Source organism: Hemicordylus capensis, chromosome 5, assembly GCF_027244095.1.
Source record: "Hemicordylus capensis ecotype Gifberg chromosome 5, rHemCap1.1.pri, whole genome shotgun sequence".
In the NCBI taxonomy this organism is placed as follows: domain Eukaryota; kingdom Metazoa; phylum Chordata; class Lepidosauria; order Squamata; family Cordylidae; genus Hemicordylus; species Hemicordylus capensis.
This window is the reverse complement of record NC_069661.1, coordinates 46,633,382-46,640,557: the sequence shown is the minus strand read 5'-3', so window position 1 is coordinate 46,640,557 and position 7,176 is coordinate 46,633,382. Positions and strand designations below refer to the sequence as shown.

Here is a 7,176-nt window from a genome sequence, read left to right as displayed (position 1 = left end):
CAGTCTTTAGCAGTGATTCCATTTCTGACTGGGACTTTCCATACAACTTCAGATCGTCCATGTACAGCAGATGGTTTATTTGACTTGATGTTTTAGATGTTTGGTATCCGAGGCCTGTTTTGTTGAGTATTTGTGAAAGTGGGGTCATGGCAATTACAAACAACAGAGGGGATAGTGAGTCCCCTTGGAAAATGCCTCTTCTAATGCTAACCTGTCCGAGTGCCTCACTATTGATTGTTAACTGTGTACTCCACCTGCTCATTGCTTTTTAAAAAATATTATTATTATTATTATTATTATTATTATTATTATTATTATTATTATTATTAGGCACCCTAGGTGCAATTCCAAAACAACTTGAAGAGCACCTCAACACTATAGGGGCCACAGAAATCACCATCTGCCAATTACAAAAAGCAACTTTACTGGGAACAGCCTATATTCTGCAACGATATCTATAATAACAGCAACAACACTGATAATAAAATTCAGCCATCCCAGGTCCTTGGGAAGGACTCAATGTCTGGATAAAACAAACAAGTCAATAACACCTGTCTGTGTAAACAAGAAATAATAAATGACCTTAAAACAGTGGTACACATGCTGGTAGCCTCCTGGCTTGACTACTATAATGCACTGTATGTAGCCCAGAAATTACAATTGGTACAGAATGCGGCTGCCAGCTTGGTCAGTGGGACAACACGAAGGGACCACATAACACCGGTTTTAAAAGAACTGCACTGGCTGCCAATATGTTTCCGGGTGAAATATAAAGTGCTGGTTATTACCTATAAAGCCCTTAACAGCTTTGGTCCAGGGTATTTAAGAGAGCACCTCTTTTGTCGTGAACCCTGCCGCTTGTTATGATCTTCTGGAGAAAATTCGGGACCGGGCTTTCTCTGTGGCTGCCCCGGGGCTTTGGAATATGCTCCCTGCTGAAATAAGAGCATCTCCTTCTCTGTTTGTTTTCACAAAGATGCTCAAGACTCACATGTTCTTGCAGGCTTTTAATTAGAGTTTTAATAATTGTTTTATGCTACTGTTTTTGTTTTGTGTATTTTAATTTGTGTTGATTTTTAAATATTGTGTTAAATTTTGTACATCGCCTAGAGATGTACATATCAAGTGGTAGGAAAATATGATAAATAAATAAATAGATAGATAGAATATGGAGATTGCAGAGATGCTAAATGAGTTCTTTGCATCTGCCTTCAAGGCAGAGGATAATGAGCATATATCTGTGCCTGAACTGAGCTTCTCAGAGACAGAGGCTAAAGAACTGACTCAGACAGGTGACAAGAGATGACGTTCTGAACTGTTTGAAAAAATTAATAATTAACGAATCGCCAGGGCCAGATGGCATCTACCTGAGAGTCCTTAAAGAACTCAAAAGTAAAACTGCCAACCTCCTTACAAAAATATATAACCGATCCCTACAATCAGCCTTACAATCAGCAGGGCTGTTCTTATGAATAATTCTGTTATTGCTCTTATCAGCAATGAGTTGCTAGTATCTCGCTAAAAGTGTTATATAAACATACAGCCTTTATGCTCCTGAACTCAGAGGTGTTTTTATAATTATGAGTCATGTCTATAGTTATTTTTATCATAATGGGTACCAATACCAAATTTTATTGCTTATAACTGAAACCATCACAATACATGATAAAAAATTATAATGGGGTACAATTAAGGCAAAGTTATGAATGTTTTAAGTCCAACAGATTTAATTCTCACACATTAAAATCTTCAGATATAATTCTGACACTGAAATCAATGGGACCTAATCACAACTTTGACTGGATTTTGACCAGTGTTTTTCTTTAGTTAGATTTCATGGGACAAAACAAGTTCAGTCTTCATGAATGGAACAAGAGTCCTCACAGCAGCTGGCATAGAACCAGAGAGATTTTGTTACCATTGTGATTTTTTGACAGCTTATACAATCAGCCTCTGCAGGGTGATTCACACACTAGATAAAATATAAACCAGTCAGGTGGTGGTTTTTTCATCAAATTCCTCAATTCCTATTGGCTAATAGCTGAAATGGTGGTCTTCCACCAACTGCAATATGATAGGCTGTCTAGTTTAAGCAGCTAATATACTATTTTTCTTCATGCTACTTGCATAATACTGACAGTAATCATATACAAGTCTGAAAGAAAATCCACAAGTATACAGGTAATGTAGCTGAATGTGATACAACATAATTTGAAACTGCTAGATCTTTTACACCTGTCATTGTCTCCATCATTGCTGCTTGACACTACCTCTTTAACTGGTTTTGTGGATAATATGAATATACAAATACTGATGAAACATTAATACATACCTGCTGACATCTCACCAGTGAAAATAGGTGCATGCTTGTGAATGTGCAGTGGGTGTTGCCAAGTAACCTGTAAATTGTGGAATACATTGAGCCCTTTTCCACGATCATTGAGAAGTGCTTGAGGGCACACAGGGAGGAAGGCTGTAGCGTATTTCCCCCGCAGATGATCGGTGGGTCCGTGCTGGGTGCAAAGATCGCCTGCCCAGACAGACACAGACTGCCCCTGGCAGCACAGAGAGTCAGGACGTGTTGTCCCAGCCCCTGGAAATCCCATAATGCACCACACAAGTGTGTGATGCATTGTGGGGATCGCTGCAGTGACAGGCAGGCACTTGTCACTGCTGCAGCGCCAGCTAAAAGCAGCTGGTGCTGCACACGCTTACAAAAAGTGGGGCTAAGGGAGCACTCGCTCCCTTTACCTCGTTTAAGAGACGGGCACCACAGGAGGGTTTGCCACTGAAGCACCGCCGGGATCGGGCACAAACCCAGCAGTTTTCACGTGCAGCCAAGCCTGGGCTTGGCTGCCTTAACCCGGGCTTGGCTGCACATGAGAACAGCCTCAATATGTGGGGGGCATGACCATGCAACCTGGAAGTGTGGCATACAAATCTGACTATAATCCTGCCACAAATGGAAAGCAATAAAGTGCATGCAGAGCACATTATTCTAGATTACCAAAGCAGATGAGCCAAGCCCCTACCCTCTAGCATTTTTATATGGAAATAGGGATACACTTAGACCTAATCAGACATTGGGCACTTCTACATAATCAGAAGAGGGTGGTTTGGGTCTTGGAAACATTGCACAGACACATTTGGAAATACTGCACACCCTATATCGCACAGAGGAGCAGAACCTCCATTAGGCTCTGCAGTCCCCGCTTCCAAGTGAGCACTGCAGCACGACACTTGGAGCTACAGAGGACTCCAAGAATCAGGAGAACCTTCCCACAATGCACCAAGGGAACAGGAATCCCCGTGACATCAGCAGCTGTGCTCCAATTGGCCACAAAGGGGAAAGAGGCAGGGCAAGCCCCATTCAAGCCACTTCAAGCAAGTGATCACTGAGGGGGCACTCTTTAAAGAAATAGGGCTGGTTGCCGGGACCTGAAAACACAGTGGAAAGCAGCCACACAATCCACAAACCCAGGTACCAGAGCCCCTCCTCTGCACAAATCTGGGTTGGGAGTGAGGGTTAGGAGCAGTTGCCCAGTTTTGGACAGTCTGGGCTTGGGGGTTTTGCCCTGGTTCTAACATTCTTTGGGCTTGGGTGACTGTGTGAAGAGGCTTATTATGTGCTACCTGTGTTCAGATGTCTATACACTCACACATTTTTTGTGTGTGAATGACTGTACATATGCTAATTTTAAAAGTGAACCTGGATATAGGTCCTTCAAATGCTGGTACAGATAGGAAGTGTACTGCTGTACCTAAATTCAAAATAACATGTGAAGAATTGTACCTGCATTCAGTTATGTGTCTGTACACAGTATACTCATTGTGTTGAACATAACAATACAATACAATAAATATTTATATACCCCTTTTACAGTGCTTCTACCTACCCACCTGGAAATTAATTTCTTGAGAGTCTGTGGAGGGAGCTGAATTCACAACTCTATCAACTCACTTTAAACATGAAGTTCTAGTAAGAACTAATCCACATAGTTTCATTCCACTATAATTTTAATTTATAATTGCCATCTTCAAATTAATGCACTTTTGTGAAACACCAAATGCAATATGCAGGGTACAATAAAACAGTAGCCACCAGAGCCTCATCTATAAGAACAAAGTGCACCATGCATAGGTGGAGGATGGCAATGAGACAATGACATCATTTTAAAACATGCCATTGAAATGCCCCTATGTGGCACTACAGCTGAACCAAATGTGGGGACGGTGAAGGACTATGATAATGTGGTAGTGGAGGTGAGAAGAAAATATCTGTGGTAGCGCTAGGGTCCAAATGAAGTGGCTGAACATTAAGGGTCAGAAAACAAATGGAAGAGGTTGCCAACAGTGCTAACAGGGACTTTTACACACAGCAGGCTTTACCACAGGTTTACTGGGAGGCTTTACTGCAAACCCAAAGTTTTCCCCAAAAACCGACACATACAGTGGATTTTTTTTTACCCCAGATATAAATCAGGCTACACTCTAAAGTGCAGTGAAAAACCCGAATTGTGTGTGAACTGCTTCCCGATAACCTGCAGGGACTTTGGGGTAAATCTAGCCAATATATGAACGCACCCCCTCCAATCCAGAGGAGATGCGAGTTGAAGGGCTTTTAAAGTCCTGTGTGAAAAACTTCCAGGAAATCAAGCCAAACGGCCAATGTAAAGCTCTGACATCCACAGCCTGCTTTCTAATATCTGTGTTCCATTATCATTGTGTACACCCTAGTTTACAGGCTAAGCAGGAAATATTTCACACCAATAATCAGTTTCATACTCTCATTAATGGGTTAACAGGGCCATAAGAAAAAATGTGAAGAGTACATTATAAATGTGCCAGTGACAGTGAAGTGTTATAACATCTATAGAACTTTATACACATAACTGTCCTGACTAGTAAATCAATAAAATTGTTTGCTGGTTGCATAAGAACAGGCACATATTGTTTGCACAGGGAAATAATCAACATGAATTGCCTCCAAATATGGGACTTATAAAGGCACAAGACAGGATGTGAAGAAAGAGCCTGGGGGCAGGGCAAGGGGGGCGGAATAAAACATCCACGGCTCTGGAGGTAACAGTTTTCCAACTCATACAGTCCCTCAGCAACCTTCATTCACATCTTGAGAAATGACAGAAATCAGGAAATATTACTTTGGGTTGCATGCTTCTGTCCTGGCCTATCAAAAGCACAGAGTAGTACTAGCAAATTACTGGAAACTGCACATTGAACTTAGCCACTGGCAAGGATCCCAATCAAACAGAAATTTAAAAGTTCTTTTCCTCCATGGGGCCTCCCGGATGGGGGTGTCCCTACAGACCTATAGCTGGTTGCAACAGGTTGGAGTGGGGCCCTATGCCAGAAAAACAAGCCCTGACCAGTATTATTTCCTATTGCCTATCTTGTTTATTAAAGACCATTTTTTCTCTTCATAGCATGCCTGGCTTTGTTAGAGTATGCTGCAGACTCAAGTCCCATCGAGGAAAAAACTGGCACCATCTGCATAACATGTTTACATCTTGCTTTTTTCCAAGGATTTTGATAAGCACTGAAAATTCCCAATCAGCAGCAGCAGCATTTAAGAGGCAAACTATTTAAACAAGAATTAAAAGTGGTCGGCTCAGTTGCTAAGCAAAGAGTCTGGATTTTCAAAGAATAGTTAAATAATTAGCTTTTAAATCCTGACAATATTTCTACCACAGACAGAAGAAACAGTATTTTTCTCACCCATACTTTACAATGTGGTATTTTTTTAAAAATCAACAATGAAGTGTGCAGAAGCAGTAACTTAATATTAATAGCATGCTACAGAGTACATAGCGAGTGCAGAAAGGTACTGTAGATTTTCCACTTCCGGATAAGAAATGATCAAAAGGCTGGCCTCTTTACAGGTCTGTTATGTTTCTGTCTAAGAAAACCCAATTTACACAAGCAAATAAACTGGCTCATTATAAAACTAAGGGGTCGATGTGACTCAGATAAACTCCAAGCCAGGCAGACAGCTGGGGAAACAAACTCGTAGTTAAGTTGCAACACAGGCTAACCTAGAAGGAAGCAGTAAATCCCTGCAGATCTGCAGTTCCATGGTTGGAGTGGAAGAAGGGGAAGGATAAAGGTTCACTGGATACAATTTTCAAGGCAAACAGCTCATGCCATATGTTCTGCAAACTTTCATTGTAAGAAAAATTAAATACAAATTCAAATGCTATCATCTGAAAATAAGCAAAATGGACTGCAGTGGTTCTTTCTTAAACCTTTGAAAATACAAATACCACAGGGTAACACTTTGGGGTTACATCCATTGTCCATGGAGATTTATATTTTCTAAGTGAGAAAAGAGTTGGGGTAGAAGAGAATGGACTATAGTCCAAAGTCCTCCAAAAAGGGCAAGAAGGAGCAGGAATGTGTGTGAATGTTTTCACACTCTCTTTTGGAGATCTACCTACCCATAAAGTCTGGCTTATCCTCATCCATTTTGTTCCTGCTGCATTTCAGCTTCTGCTGTGATCAGTATCATTTCATTTAACTATGAGTTCCCCATACTCACAATTTCCATATCTGAAAGCACTGCAATATCATTTTTCAGATCTGTGGCTACTTCAAAGACCGCATCAGCAAAGATGGATCACTCTAGCATTCTAAGAGCAGGTAAAGCAGTAGTGATGTGCCCAGACCAGTCCGGAGACCATTCTACAGGCCTCCTACCAGTCCGGACATGGGTGGTTCAGGTTTGGGTGGATTGGGGTGGGGGGTTCCTTTGAGGGTGGGAGAAGGTTTACTTACCCCTCCCGCGCTTTCCCAACTCTGGTGCCCGTATTTCCTTTAGCAATCAGGGTGGCAGGGAGTATTTCCTTTAGCAATTGGGCGGCAGGATACCTGCCTACCGCGAAGGGGCGGCAGGGAGGTATCTTGCCGCCCGACTGCTAAAGAAATACGGGCGCGCGCGCAGCCAAGCAGGCAAAGGGGCAGCAGGGATGTATCCTGCTGCCCTGGTTGCTAAAGTAAATACGGGCGCACGCGCAGCCAAGCGAGGAAAGGGGCAGCAGGGAGGTATCCTGCCACCCCGATTGCTAAAGGAAATATGGGCACCAGAGTTGGGAAAGCGCAGGAGGGGTAAGTAAACCCTCCCCCACCCTTAAAGGAACCCCCCACCCCAGTGCTGGACCG

General features: G+C 42.3%; 1 long non-coding RNA gene across 1 annotated transcript; it reads left to right on the top strand.

The window, feature by feature from the left end:
• Positions 1 to 2,952: 2,952 nt before the first annotated feature.
• On the top strand, positions 2,953 to 6,237 carry LOC128326043 (uncharacterized). The gene is made up of 2 exons (XR_008307823.1): positions 2,953 to 3,481; positions 5,445 to 6,237. It is a non-coding gene; the product is annotated as an uncharacterized LOC128326043 (long non-coding RNA).
• The last annotated feature ends 939 nt before the right edge of the window (positions 6,238 to 7,176 follow it).